The 14,738-nt window shown below is 42.5% G+C and overlaps 1 protein-coding gene across 1 annotated transcript in view; it reads right to left on the reverse strand.

The window, feature by feature from the left end:
* Nucleotides 1-9,528, reverse strand: part of LOC109894916 (synaptic vesicle glycoprotein 2C) — a 77,801-nt gene extending 68,273 nt beyond the window's left edge. The window contains exon 1 of the mRNA XM_031829915.1: nt 9,342-9,528. The gene's annotated coding sequence lies outside the window, so the exon portion shown is untranslated. The remainder of the gene's footprint in view (nt 1-9,341) is intronic.
* Between the last annotated feature and the right edge of the window lie 5,210 nt (nt 9,529-14,738).

Here is a 14,738-nt window from a genome sequence, read left to right on the forward strand (position 1 = left end):
ACCCGTCTGTTATACTGTACTACTCTCCTATTGGATCCCATTCTGCAGTTTATATTTTAGAAGTCTGCTTCTGTTATGTGAACTCAGAGTCAGGCCCTGCCAGTGGCTTGTCAAGACTCCTGACAGACTCTCAAGACATTGATGCTTCCTTGTGTTTCATGCAGGTCATGAGTTGGGTGATCACACACCTCTAAATACAAAGTACGTACGTATGCACGCACGCACGTACGCACACGCACGCACGCACACACACACACACACACACACACACACACACACACACACACACACACACACACACACACACACACACACACACACACACACACACACACACACACATGCTCTCTGCTCTCTCTCTCTCACACACAGTGGGTTGTGGGTGTGTGTGTGTGTGTGTGTCCAGTGTCTGTCTGTCAGAGAGTCTGTAGAGCATAGCCCAAGCCGCCCTGTCAGTGGTGATGAGGATCAGTGAAGACCTGTGTGCATACCAAGGCCCTCACACTCCACCTCACCTGACCACCACTGACGAGACTGAGAAAGCACAGGCCGCCAGATCAACAGGGGCAGTCACACTGCTATTTACCATACCACTCCCAGAGATTGGCCCAGTGGGGTTCCTCTATCACGGGAAAGATGTATATATTTAGATATTTCTTAATTTGATTATTTTACTTTTAGATTTGTGTCTATTGTTGTGAATTGTTAGATACCACTGTACTGTTGGAGCTAGGGACACAAGCATGTCGCTGCTCCCGCAATAACATCTGATAAATATGTGTATGTGACCAATAACATCTGATAAATATGTGTATGTGACCAATAACATCTGATAAATATGTGTATGTGACCAATAACATCTGATAAATATGTGTATGTGACCAATAACATCTGTTAAATATGTGTAAGTGACCAATAAGATTTGATTTGAGTGGACTGGCATACAGAGGGTTAACACAAGACATGCAGCTACCATTAGTGTGAACTGTCTGAGGATGGCTTGAAATAGGCCCTGGTCTAGCGATAGCCTCTGTCTGGGTGATGGATGGTGCCTCTGCTTTCCTTCAGCCTCTTTAGACTGGGGAAAAAACTCTAGGTCAACTATTACGTGGCTGCAACTTTCCAACTAATCCGCAGACAAATGACCAGATTCAAGATTCATGATTTTAGGGCATTTTGCCGGGCTACTGACACTAATAAAAAGTTATCACAAACTGAGAAAAGTATTTATGGTGTTAGCAGGTTAGCATTTTTTGCTATGAATCTTGTTCTGGAGGTAGGTCTGCAGAGTGGTAACTAGCTGGCACAGCCACAAAGTCATAAAATGTCAAACCTAACCTTAACCACATTGCTAACACTAATGCCTAACCCTCAAACTAAGAAAAAAAAGCACATCTGTATTTACATTATTTTTTCAATATAGCCAATTATAACTTTGTATCTGGCATATCTAAGGGGAAATCACTCAGTTTTGCCTCCAAGACAAGACTCATGACAATAAACGTCAACCTGCATTTTGTTACCGGTTAAAGATGACACTATAATAGAGATTTAAATGAGAGTTTGAGAAGAAGGAAACAGAGAACTTTTTAATGTAAGAATGCTGTTAATTGACTACAGCTCAGCCTTCAACACCATAGTACTCTCCAATCTCATCATTAAGCTTGAGACCCTGGGTCTTGAACTATGCAACTGGGTCCTGGACATCCTGATGGGCCGCCTCTAGGTGGTGAAGGTAGGAAACAACATCTCCACTCCGCTGATCCTCCACACTGGTACCCCACAAGGGTGCGTTCACAGCCCTCTCCTGTACTCCATGTTCACCCATGACTGCATTGCCATGCACGCCTCCAACTCAATCATCAAGTTTGCAGACGACACAAAAGAGATAGGCTTGATCACCAACAACAACGAGACAGCCTACAGGGAGGAGGTGAGGGCCCTCGGAGTGTGGTGTCAGGAAAATAACCTCTCAATCAATGTCAGCAAAACAAAAGAGATGATTGTGGACTTCAGGAAATAGCAAAGGGAGCCCCCCTCCCCCCACCCCCCAATCCACATAGACGGGACAGCAGTGGCGAAGGTGGAAAGTTTTTAAGTTCCTCTGTGTACATATCACCGACAAACTGAAATAGTCCACGCACACAGACGGTGTAGTGAAGAAGGCACAACAGTGCCTCTTCAACCTCAGGAGGCTGAAAAAATGTGGCTTTTCACCGAAAACCCTCACTAACTTTTACAGGTGCACAATTGAGAGCATCCTGTCGGGCTGTATCACCGCCTGGTACGGCAACTGTATCGCCCACAACCGCAAGGCTCTCCAGAGGGTGGTGCAGTCTGCACAACGCATCCCCGGGGGCAAACTACTTGCCATCCAGGACACCTACAACACCCGATGTCACAGGAAGGCAAAAAAGATCATCAAGAACAATAACCACTCGAGCCACTGCCTGTTCACCCTGTTTCCATCCAGAAGACGAGGTCAGGACAGGTGCATCAAAGCTGGGACTGAGAGACTGAAAAACAACTTCTATCTCAAGGCCATCAGATTGTTAAACAGCCACCACTAGCACAAAGAGGCGGCTGCCTACCTACAGATTTGATATCATTGGCCACTTTATTAACTGGAACACTAGTCACTTTCATAATGCCGCTTTAAGAATGTTTACCTATCTCGCATTACTCATCTCATATGTATATAATGTATACTGTATCATTCACTATCTATTCTTTAAAATGTATTGCATCTTATTCGCTCTCTCATTGCTCATCCATATATTTTATACTTATATATTCTTATCCCATTCCTTTACTAAATCGTGTGTATTAGGTTGTGTTGATGAATTTGTTAAATATTAGGTTGTGTTGTGGAATTGTTAGATATTACCTGTTAGATACTGCTGCACTGTCAGATCTAGAAGCACAAGCATTTCGCTACACTCGCAATAACATCTGCTAACAGTGTGTATGTGACCAATACATTTGATTGGAGGACAATTTGCTGGATCTGATCTCATGCATAATGAGTCTACCTTCTAGACTAAAGGGATATACACTACCGTTCAAAAGTTTGGGGTCACTTAGAAATGTCCTTGTTTTTTGAAAGAAAAGCACATTCTTTTGTCCATTAAAATAACATCAAATTGATCAGAAATATAATGTAGACATTGTTAATGTTGTAAATGACTATTGTAGCTGGAAACGGCTGATTTTGTATGGAATATCTACATAGGCGTACAGAGGCCCATTATCAGCAACCATCACTCCTGTGTTCCAATGGCACGTTGTGTTAGCTAATCCAAGTTTAGCATTTTAAAGTGCTAATTGATCATTAGAAAACCCTTTTGCTAGCACAGCTGAAAACTGTTGTCCTCATTAAAGAAGCAATAAAACTGTCCTTCTTTAGACTAGTTGAGTATCTGGAGCATCAGCATTTGTGTGTTCAATTACAGGCTCAAAATAGCCAGAAACAAATAACTTTCTTCTGAAACCCGTCAGTCTATTCTTGTTCTAAGAAATGATGGGCTATTCCATGCGAGAAATTGCCAAGAAACTGAAGATCTCGTACAACGCTGTGTACTACTCCCTTCACAGAACAGCGCAAACTGGCTCTAACCAGAATAGTCCGGGCACTGGCTGGGCCACTCAAGGACATTCAGAGATTGGTCCCGAAGCCACTCCTCTGATGTCTTGGCTGTGTGCTTAGGGTTGTTGTCCTGTTGGAAGGTGAGCCTTTTCCCCAGTCTGAGGTCCTGAGTGCTCTGGAACAGGTTTTCATCAAGGATCTCTCTGTACTTTTCTTCGTTAATCTTTGCCTCGATCCTGTCCCTGCCGCTGAAAAACATCCCCACAGCATGATGCTGCCACCACCATCCTTCACAGTAGAGATAGTGGCAGGTTTCCTCCAGATGTGATGCTTGGTATTTAGGCCAAAGAGTTCAATCTTAGTTTCATCAGACCAGAGAATCTTGTTTCTCATAGTCTGAGTTTTTAGGTGCCTTTTGGCAAACTCCAAGTGGGCTGTCATATGGCCACTCTACCATAAAGGCCTGATTGGTGGAGTGCTGCAGAGATGGTTGTCCTTCTGGAAGGTCCTCCCCATCTCCACAGAGGAACTCTAGAGCTCTGTCAGAGTGACCATCAGGTTCTTGGTCACCTGCCTGACTAAGGCCCTTTTCCCCAGATTGCTCCCCCGGCTAGCTGTAGGAAGAGTCTTGGTGGTTCCAAACTTCTGCCATTTAAGAAAGATGGAGGCCACTGTGTTCTTGGAGACTTTCAATGCTGCAGAAATGTTTTGGTACCCTTCCCCAGATATGTGCCTCGACACAAACCTGTCTGGGAGCTCTACAGACAATTCCTTCAACCTCATGGCTTGGTATATATAGACAGGTGTGTCCCTTTCCAAATCATGTCCAATCAATTGAGTCTCATAGCAAAGGGTCTGAATAGTTATGTAAATAAGGTTGTTGTTGTTTTTCGCTTTGTCATTATGGGGTATTGTGTGTAGATTGATGAGGAAAATAACGAATTTAATCAATTTTAGAATAAGGCTGTAACGTAACAAAATGTGGAAAAAGTCAAAGAGTCTGAATACTTTCCAAATGCACTGTACTAATTAGGTGGTTAGAATGAAAAACAAAGCTATTTTGTAGCAAGAGGAGTTTACTGGTTTCCTGACCAACACCTACTGAGGGCAGTAAACACTTCATATGTTTTCATAAGATCATAATAGATCATCAATACTGCTTGCTTTGTGCAGTCTGAATGACAGACTGGACCAAACATACTCACTCACACAAAGCAGTAATGAAAAACGACCTGCCAGTGTCCTTGCCCTCCCTGTATGCACTCCACTTGCATTTGGACTATTTTCAATGTGAATGCAAGTGCAAACATCCTATGATGGAAATACTAGCAACTTATGCTCCTTATTAGACTAATCCACACTATTTTTTATTCAATATCCTGTCACATACTTTCACATTCAACCAATGTTGGGGATGCAATCTATATTTGGATGTATTCAGTCTTAGTCATGTTTGACTTGTGAGTGTCCTCCCCTTTGAAAGACAAGCGTGGGTAGACGGTTTGTTCCATCAGCATCAGACAGGGCAGGTCCAATCTCTAAATGGACCGACCTGCACGTAATCCCATCAAAATGGAGACCGCATGACCTCATCTGCAAGAAAGAGCCTGGGCCTGGGAGGTATTCATTTAGGAGATCCTGATGACATTACATGGAGAGAGAGAGAGATGGTGGAATACAGAAGAAAGAGAGGAATGTATAAAGAGGGATGGGAAAAGGGAGTGGAATGGAGACAGGAGGAGTGGAGAGAGATGGAGGGGAGAGGAGGAAGGAGAGATGAGATGGGTAACTGGAAAGAGGAGAGAGGTAGACAGAAAAGAAAGAGAGAGGGTTGAAGGAGAATAGAGAAAGTGGGAGAGGAATGGAGGAGAGCTAAGGCCCACTAGCCATGTAGGTACACAGATTACCCCTGAAAGAAACCTGCTTCAAATGTGCTCTGTAGTGGAGTCAACCTTCACAAGGACATTTTGATAATGGCGAACGGTTTAAAGTAAACTTTTATGGTTACTTCGTACTGCTGTTGCCGGTTGGCAATCCCTTTTTAACCTGTAATAACTGGAATTATTCATTTTAATGTTGACTTCAATCAATCCCCTGCTTAGTGTAGATAAGACATAGGAATTCCCCCCATGCCAATAACAATAGAACAGTTCCCTCACCACTGCAGTGGCCCTGGATCTGAGCCCCTCCCTGTTCAACTGGGTCCTACACTTCCCTCACGAGTCGCCCCCAGGTGGTGAGGCGGGGCAACAACACCATTTCTATGCTGATCTTCAACACAGGGGTCACCCAGGCAGTGTGTGCTCAGCCCCCTCCTGTACTCTCTGCCCCTTATGACTTAGTGGATACACAACAGTGGTAGGCCTGATCAACAACAATGCTGAGACGGCCTACGGGGTGGAGGTTAGTGCCCTGGCGGAGTGGTGCCGGGGAAACAACCTCTCCCTCAACATCAACAAAACGAAGGAGCTGATCATGGACTACAGGAGACAGCAGAGAGAGCACGCCCCCATTCACATCGACAGGGCCGCAGTGGAGAGGATCACTGAGGACCTGAAATGGTCCCACCACACCCACACCGTAGTGAAGAAGAGCCACAGCACCTCTTCAACCTCAGGAGGCTGAAGAAATTCGGCGTGACTCCTAAGATGCTCCTGAACTTCTACAGTTAAACCATCGAGAGCATTCTGTCAGGCTGCATCACCATCTGGTACGGCAACTGCACCGCCCACAACCACATGGCTCTCCATAGCTTGCCAGTTACTCTGCCTGGCACCTTAGACACTGTCACTTGCTGGATACCACCCGGTACTCTGCCCTGCAGCTTAAAGACTGCTGCCCAATGTATATAGAAACATTGAACACTGGTCACTTTAACAATTTTGGGGTTATGTGTGTATTGTTATTGTATTGATAAATATTACTGCACTGTTAGTACTAGAAACACAAGTAGTTCGCTGCACCTGCTATACCATCTGCAAACCTGTTTATGTGACCAATAAACTTTGATTTAATATGAATGGAACTAATAGTGTTTGTGATATCACGTGACAGTGCTGGTCAAAATGAATGGCACTTGGATATGCACTGAACTCCCCACACTACAGTGTGTCCTACATTAAAACTAAAGGCTGAAATACATTGCATTCACTGAACAGCACATCCAGCTGATTTCACAGATGCAGGGTATAATGGCCAATGATATATCAGGTAACTGCTACTGATCTCTGGGATTTGTATTAGAATATCACCTAGTTCCCATTTACGAAAACTATGTCACATAATACTTAGCAGAGTTACATTTGAGTCAGGAAGGGAGGGATGATCCAAACAGGTTATGTGCCTTGGCTCCCAGAGAACACACACTGGTTCCTGTTTGGCCCATATGGTCACCCAGCCATGCCAGCCCCTTATCACCGAGCTAGGAAACACAGACAGCCCTAACAGAGAAGCTGGAGAGCACACCACTTACCACCGATCTAGGAAACACAGAGAGCCCTAACAGAGAAGCTGGAGAGCACACCACTTACCACCGAGCTAGGAAACACAGAGAGCCCTAACAGAGAAGCTGGAGAGCACACCACTTACCACTGAGCTAGGAAACACAGACAGCCCTAACAGAGAAGCTGGAGAGCACACCACTTACCACCGAGCTAGGAAACACAGAGAGCCCTAACAGAGAAGCTGGAGAGCACACCACTTACCACCGAGCTAGGAAACACAGAGAGCCCTAACAGAGAAGCTGGAGAGCACACCGCTTGCTGCTGGATGCAGCTTTTACACTATAGTCTGTGGCTGTGCTTCACCAGGTTGACAGCCATTTGGAAAGAGGCAAACCCAAAATACAACATGAGAGAAAATTGTGAAAATGGAGGCATGCATGTGTGAAGAGATGTGAGACTTTGTGCAGGAAAAACCTTGCTCTGATAAAGAACAGTACTATGGGTATCCTGAGTAAGAGAAGTATTCTAGTAATATGAAAAATAAGGATTCAATTCTGTGGTTCAAATGTTCATTGAAGATGGGCAAGCGAGTTTAGAGGACGTGGCTGAATAACATTATTTTACAATGCCAAGTAATTACCGGGTTGACTCATTCCAGATATATGCAAATGATTTATCTGTTAATGTTTCATTTGCTTCGTGCTTAGACCGGGGGACTTACAAGGCTGACGCACTGGGTCTATTTGGAGCCTCCACTTTTACTGAATTGTCATTGGGCCAGTGTCAATGAACTACCTCTCAAGGATGTAGCTTTGAGTCAGGTGGGGTTGCTATAGTGGTTGGTTCCTAATCTTTTTTAGTTACCGTACCACCAACTAAATTGTGCTCTACCCGGAGTACCCCTGAAGTACCCCCTCATGTGCATTTCACCAGTAGGCCTATGGTCTCATGAGTCTTCTCAAGAACCCCTTGTAGATAGGCCAAGTACCCCTAGGGGTCCTAGTACCCCTGGAAGGGTGTACAGTATGTACCCCTATAGTGTATGGTCCACCTGGGAGAAAATGGTTTGGGTTTAGATTTGACCCACCACACACTGGTTGAATGAATGTTGTTTCCACATCATTTCAATACAATTAAGTTTAACCAATGTGAAATACACTTTGAATTGAGTCTGTGCCCAGTGGGGTGTGTCAAGCATATAAGATACAGGATTGATTGGTGATCTGATGTGAAAAAGAAAGCCCTTTCCTCTTTCATTAGCTTTTTCCTTCATCTGAAAGCCATGGCCTACACATGACTTCATTTTGCTGTCAACACCATTAAAAGTCAAGTGAGGCTAAAGAAAAATAGTCTCATATTTCCCACCAACTGTCCAGCTAGACAAAACCTCACATGAAAATATGTCAAGCCGTTTTGAAGACAACTTAAATGTTACCAAGCAAGCTTATAATTCTCCTACGACAGAGCACTTTGATACAAATTTCCGCTTCACTGGACGTTCTCTTAGGTAGCCTATCAATCGTTGAATCAGTACCCAGCTCGCTACTGTACCCGCAGCCTTGCGCTCTTTTTGGCGGTATGCAGAGTGCTTTAAGCGCCCGGGGTGACTGGCCGCCTGATACTCATTCAACGCAGACGAGAGCTTGTTTCAGACTTGCAGAGATTTTAGACATTAGCAACTATTGACTTCAATTTTATTTGAATAAAGAACAAATATCATGGACATCATGACTTTACTTGGTGGGTATGTCTAAAGGGATAGCCTTGATGTAACAGGACTAAAACCAAACTGTATTCTTTGATGTTAGCCTACATTATAGCTTAGTATCCCAAATACTCCAAGTAGTGTATCTGGATGGTTTGAAGCACATGTTTTACACGGACTATAAAGAAAAGTCAAGCATAGACACTCCATTCCAACAAAAACACCAAGCACATCATATTTGTCAGTATGGTTTCAAAGGCAATTCCACTGAAAAATCTGGTAAACTTCAGACGTAAGCTATGAATGAGACTGAGCAGTAAATAGCATTTTATTCTGAATAAAGTGGGTTTCCTGCCAACATCCCCCTCACAGTTGCACTGCAGTCAGTCAGACAAGAATTAGGCCCACGTAACCGAACTTTGCATATGACAATATCAAACAGTGTATTTTGCTATTTTACTTTACACTTCGCCTATAATGAACATTATGCTGTATTCCGCGAAAGGCTATATGAAGCAATGTAAACGAATCACTGTAGGCTAGCCTACTTGAATAAGAACAACCTCTGCTTTCCCACAACATTCCCTCGAGAAATCAAAGCGCTTACCTTTGTTTGAGAGAGGAAAAGTGGATGGCCCTGATTGTTAGCCATTGCACCAGGCGAGTTGCTTGTGTCTTACGAATCTGAATTTGCTGCTATCACACTGTAGAACTGAGGTAGTTCATGTCTTCCGGTGTGTTTTTTAGATGCAGTTCTCTCTCTGCAGTAGGCTACTTCAGGAAAAAGGAGATAGTCAGAGAGAGAGAGAGAGAGAGAAAGAGAGGGGGGGGGGGGGGAGCAGAAGGGGCAGGGGATAGCTAGGAGAGAAAATAAAATCCAAAATTGTATTTCATTGAGTGATGCAGGCAATTCCATCTAATGGAACAATCTCGTTAGAGGGAGAATGACGTGAAACACTGCGACGTGCAGTACTGAAGGATGTGATGAGAGGTTTTGATTTCCAGACCGAGGCTTTTTAACATATTTTCTACAGATTTAAGAGCTCATGTTATTCTTCAAATACATTGTTAGAGTTTCATATTGAGCAATGGAAATTGATCGTTTTTGCATGTTTTTCAGATGACATGCTGAAGATGAATGGCATACATTTGAAAGGCAAATTAATTGTGCTGTAACGGATTGTATTTGCTGAAAAGTTTGTGCCATATAGCCGTATGTTAATGTGGCAGTGTATCATTGTGACTCGTTATTGTAATGGAGTCAGTTTTGTTCTCGCCGGCATCATTTCAAATTACATTTGATGCGACAACAGCTCGACCTGTTGCAAACCATTGTGCCAAATTATAATTCCCGCCACAGTCTCGAACAGCGTAGTGTGTAGGCTAAATAAAACACATTTACAAATTCACCTCATAGCAATGTTTTCAAGTTCACTTGATTAAAATGATTCATTCTGTATCTTAAATATTTGAAAACATACAAGGCTGGTATAATATTGAAAGTAGTTTATCCTGCTAAAAGCGCAGTGCGTTAGGTGTAATATGCTGAACGGGGGGATAATGAATTATTTAAATGACTGATTTCCTTCGATAAACTGTAACTCAGTAAAATCTTTGAAATGTTTGCATGTTGCATTTATATTTTTGTTTAGTGTAGTTTGTAACCACAGAAGGCCAACTAGGCGACATCAGCTTTTTCATATTACGCTATCCACGGTCCTGAAAGACATTTTCCGCGAATGACCGCTGTCCATGGTCTTGACCCCATAAATGATATCAGTGATGAATTTGCGCCTTAAAAACACCACTACTACATCGCGTTGGTGGATAGGACAGACACTGGATACATTAATTATTCATGACCTTTCCATTAAAGTTCTTCAGAAAATTCTGTTAATTAGGCCAATATCATATGTGGGCCACACCACAATTTTCTCTCAATAAGCTAAATGGCTGAGTCATGAGTCAGTCCTAATCTGAACAACCATTAGAAACATTACAGGTTCCACTGTTTGTTTTATGCTTGATTAGTTACAAGCATGAATTCATCAAGATGACCCAAGCAAATATGAATAGGCATGCTTCCCTACTTAATTCGGGCCTTACCTTAGTAGGTTACATCTCTTTTCTTTTGTGTCTCAGTGAAGCTTTCTGTCTGGTTCATTCTTGTTGTAACTCTATACTTAACCACAGATCGGGCTTTTTCTCAAGTATAATCTAAGAAAAACAGTGAAAAGAACATTAACATTGGCATAAAGGAGAATTGGAATTATGTGTTGGCCTTTTGTGAAAAGCACGGGATCTGCTCTCACTAAATGTTAAAACAGAATTTCAATTGGGATATTAATATGAGTTCTTCCCTTTCTGCAAACATAGGTGTGCACCTGCACAGAGCAATATAGGGCAGTCCATGACCCAAGGCTGGTGTCACCAGAAGAAGAATACTGACTGACAATCAATTAACAAGATGCCATGCGTGTCTAATGCTTCTCAATCTATAATGAATGGCACCCATCATTACTTGGCAGAACATTGGCTGTTGCAACATGAACTCCATGAATGCTATTAATTTAGTCAAAGTGTTTCAAAGTATCACCCTGATCTATCAACACGCCCAGGTCAGTGCACCTTCTTCTCTGAGCAAGAACACTGAGGGCATAGTGATCACTGTTTCCCTGTTCAGCATTGAATATGAGTAATATAGCTGATGAAAGTAACTGCAATCAGTCATGAAAAGAAAAAGATACTTCAAAAGTATCTGAGAGTTTATTATTTTAGTTATTTCTATGCACACAATACAGTACGACACAGATTATAATTCTTACCTGTTACAGAATATCACACAAAGACTGTATGTATAATAATGCTGTATAATTACATAACGGAACACAGGCTCTCTCAAAGATAAGTAGGTTCTTCTGATGAAGTGAGAGACAGTGAGCACTGTGCTTGTTATGTCAAATCCTAGCACTTCTCAAACCCAAGAGCTGTGGAGAGAGACGGTCAGAGAATAAAGTGAGGGACTGATGCAAGCGGCAGCACACTCAGTCCTACAGTACTCACATCATTAAAGACCAAAATCCGTCGTAGCAGTACCACAGAGGAACAAGATCCACTGCAGAGAGATGATTATTATCTGCACAAAACATCCCGTTTAATGTTCCTCTGTGGGGGTTACCTCTCGCTGTATATGAGATTTAAGTCATAGTAAGATATGATTGTCAAAGGATTGCATTTAAAATGGATTCCAGCAGTTTGAGCTAAAGTCAGAGATGTAGAGGGTAGCACTGGTGTAATGATACTGTCAGGAATTGGTGGTATTATGTTGATATATTTTTAGGGGGGATTCTGTTTGAATGTCAAGAAATGGAAAGAGTGCTGACACAGGCGATATACCGTACGTAGTGTGAATTAAATACCATCACAGTACATTTCCTACATGAAGAAATGCATTTATATACAGAGACACACTCACATGCATACATACCGGCATGGACACACTCACTCACACACACACTTACAAAAGAGAGGCACCTGTCTTTGTCCTATGATTTTGATGATTCACAGGAGCGGGGATCTGAGGCTGGGGACACTCTGTGCTTTTCATTCAGAGCTGGAAGACAACATCTCCTCAGGCCTAAGACTCCATTTACTACTTCTGGAGAGCCAAGGAGCACTTAGCTTAATGTACGGGAGAACAGAATGGCCCTCTCTCTCTCTCTCCCACACACACACACACACACTTTGACGCACATGGCCACACACACACACACACAAACTCTGACGCACATGGCCACACACACACAAACACACCATCATATCACATATTCATTCACATTTCAAAGAATCCTACTTACACCAAACATGCCTATACCCATAGATACACAGAGATGCACATTAGCAGCCATTAATAGTTATAGCTTGGGTAGACTAGTGCTGCAGTCTAGCCATAAAGTGTGTTATCTTTGTCCAGACAGCGATTCAGACATTGATGATAATTGTTTTTGCCTAGTGGGAGAGGTAACTGACTTAGCTCCCACCTTCCCACTCTCTCGTTTCCTCTCTCCTTCTCTCTTATTGGTCAGCAGACCTTTAGCCCTCTCTTACACAGTTTCCAGGGAGTATACTTACATTATATAAATGGAGACAGCATGGCCATATTTACAGACACAATACCAAGTAGCCAGTGATTGTTTTGGAAAAGAGCATCATAAAAGCAAAAGGACACTGGTGTTATTGTCGTGGTGATGTGATAAATGACTGTAGCCTGAGGGGGATGTCCAATATCATCAACGTGCAATCAAAAGTACTCTGAAAACAGCAGGCAGCTAAGAAAAGTGCTTCACTGACTATTATCCCCATTGTCTTGTATGAGAGGTCACCACTGTCGGATATGGGCAGCAAATGGGTTAACATCATCATGATTGATGACAGCACATTGTTGTTGTTGTCAGGAATTGTGGCTCTCTGCAGACAGATCTAATTCAAATCGATTGTAGGCAGCAGCAGCAGTTTTGTAGAAAGTTATGTTATTTACAGTTTATTACAGTACTATAACCAAATTAATTATAGGAGGTAAATACTGTACATTGTACAGTACATGCATCAGGTAGCATAATGTGTTAAACAAACTTACTTACTTCCTTAGGCCCATCGCTCCTTTGGGAGCATAGGCCATCGATGACTCTTCTCTATGGCACTCAGTTCCAGCTCATTCCACCCCAGGCAGGGATTCTTGTTATCTGCCTAATGTACAGTAGCAGTCAAACATTTGGACACACCTACTCATTCCAAGGTTTTTCTTTATTTGTACTATTTTCTACATTGTAGAATAACAGTGACAACATCAAAACTATGAAATAACACATATGGAATCATGTAGTAACCAAAAAAGTGTTAAACAAATCTAAAAATATGTTACAGTTGAGATTCTTCAAAGTGAACACCCTTTGCTTTGATGACAGCATTGCACACTCTTGGCATTCTCTCAACCAGCTTCATTAGGTAGTCATCAGGAATATATTTCAATGAAAAGTTGTGCCTTGTTAAAAGTTATTTTGTAGAATTTCTTTCCTTCTTAATGTGTTTGAGACAATCAGTTGTGTTGTGACAAGGTAGAGGTGGTATACAGACGATAGCCCTATTTGGTAAAAGACCAAGTCCATATTATGGCAAGAACAGTTAAATTAAGCCAATAATAAGAAGAGACTTGCTTGCGCCAAGAAACAAGATCAATGGACATTAGACCGGTGGAAATCTGTCCTTTGGTCTGATGAGTCCAAATTTGAGATTTTTGTTTCCAAACGCCGTGTCTTTGTGAGACGCAGAGTAGGTGAACAGATTATATCCACATGTGTGGTTCCCACCATGAAGCATGGAGGAGGAGGTGTGATGGTGTGGGGGTGTTTTGCTGGTAACACTGTCAGAAATGTATTTAGAATTTAAGGCACACTTAACCAGCGTGGCTACCACAGCATTCTGCAGCTTAGTGAGACTGTCATTTGTTTTTCAACAAGACAATGACCCAAAACACACCTCCAGGCTGTGTAAGGGCTATTTGACCAAGAAGGAGTGTGGTGGAGTGTTGCATCAGATGACCTGGCCACAATAACCTGACCTCAACCCAATTGAGATGGTTTGGGATGAGTTGGACCGAGTGTGAGTGAGGTAAAATCAGCCAACAAGTGCTCAGCATATGTGGGAACTCCTTCAAGAAAGTTGGAAAAGCATTCCAGGTGAAGCTGGTTGAGAGAATGCCAAGAGTGTGTAAAGCTGTCATCAAAGCAAAGGGTGGCTACTTTGAGGAATCTAAAATATCTTTGGATTTGTTTAACATTTTTTGGTTACTACATGATTCCATATGTACTATTTCATAGTTTTGATATCTTCACTATTATTCTACAATGTAGAAAATAGTAAAAATAAAGAAAAACTCTTGAATGAGTAGGTGTGTGTAGCGGGGTGCGTAATTTGCGGCAGAGAAGTCAGGCGCAGGAGAGCAGAA

The sequence above is a fragment of the Oncorhynchus kisutch genome, linkage group LG8, assembly GCF_002021735.2.
Source record: "Oncorhynchus kisutch isolate 150728-3 linkage group LG8, Okis_V2, whole genome shotgun sequence".
In the NCBI taxonomy this organism is placed as follows: Eukaryota; Metazoa; Chordata; class Actinopteri; order Salmoniformes; family Salmonidae; genus Oncorhynchus; species Oncorhynchus kisutch.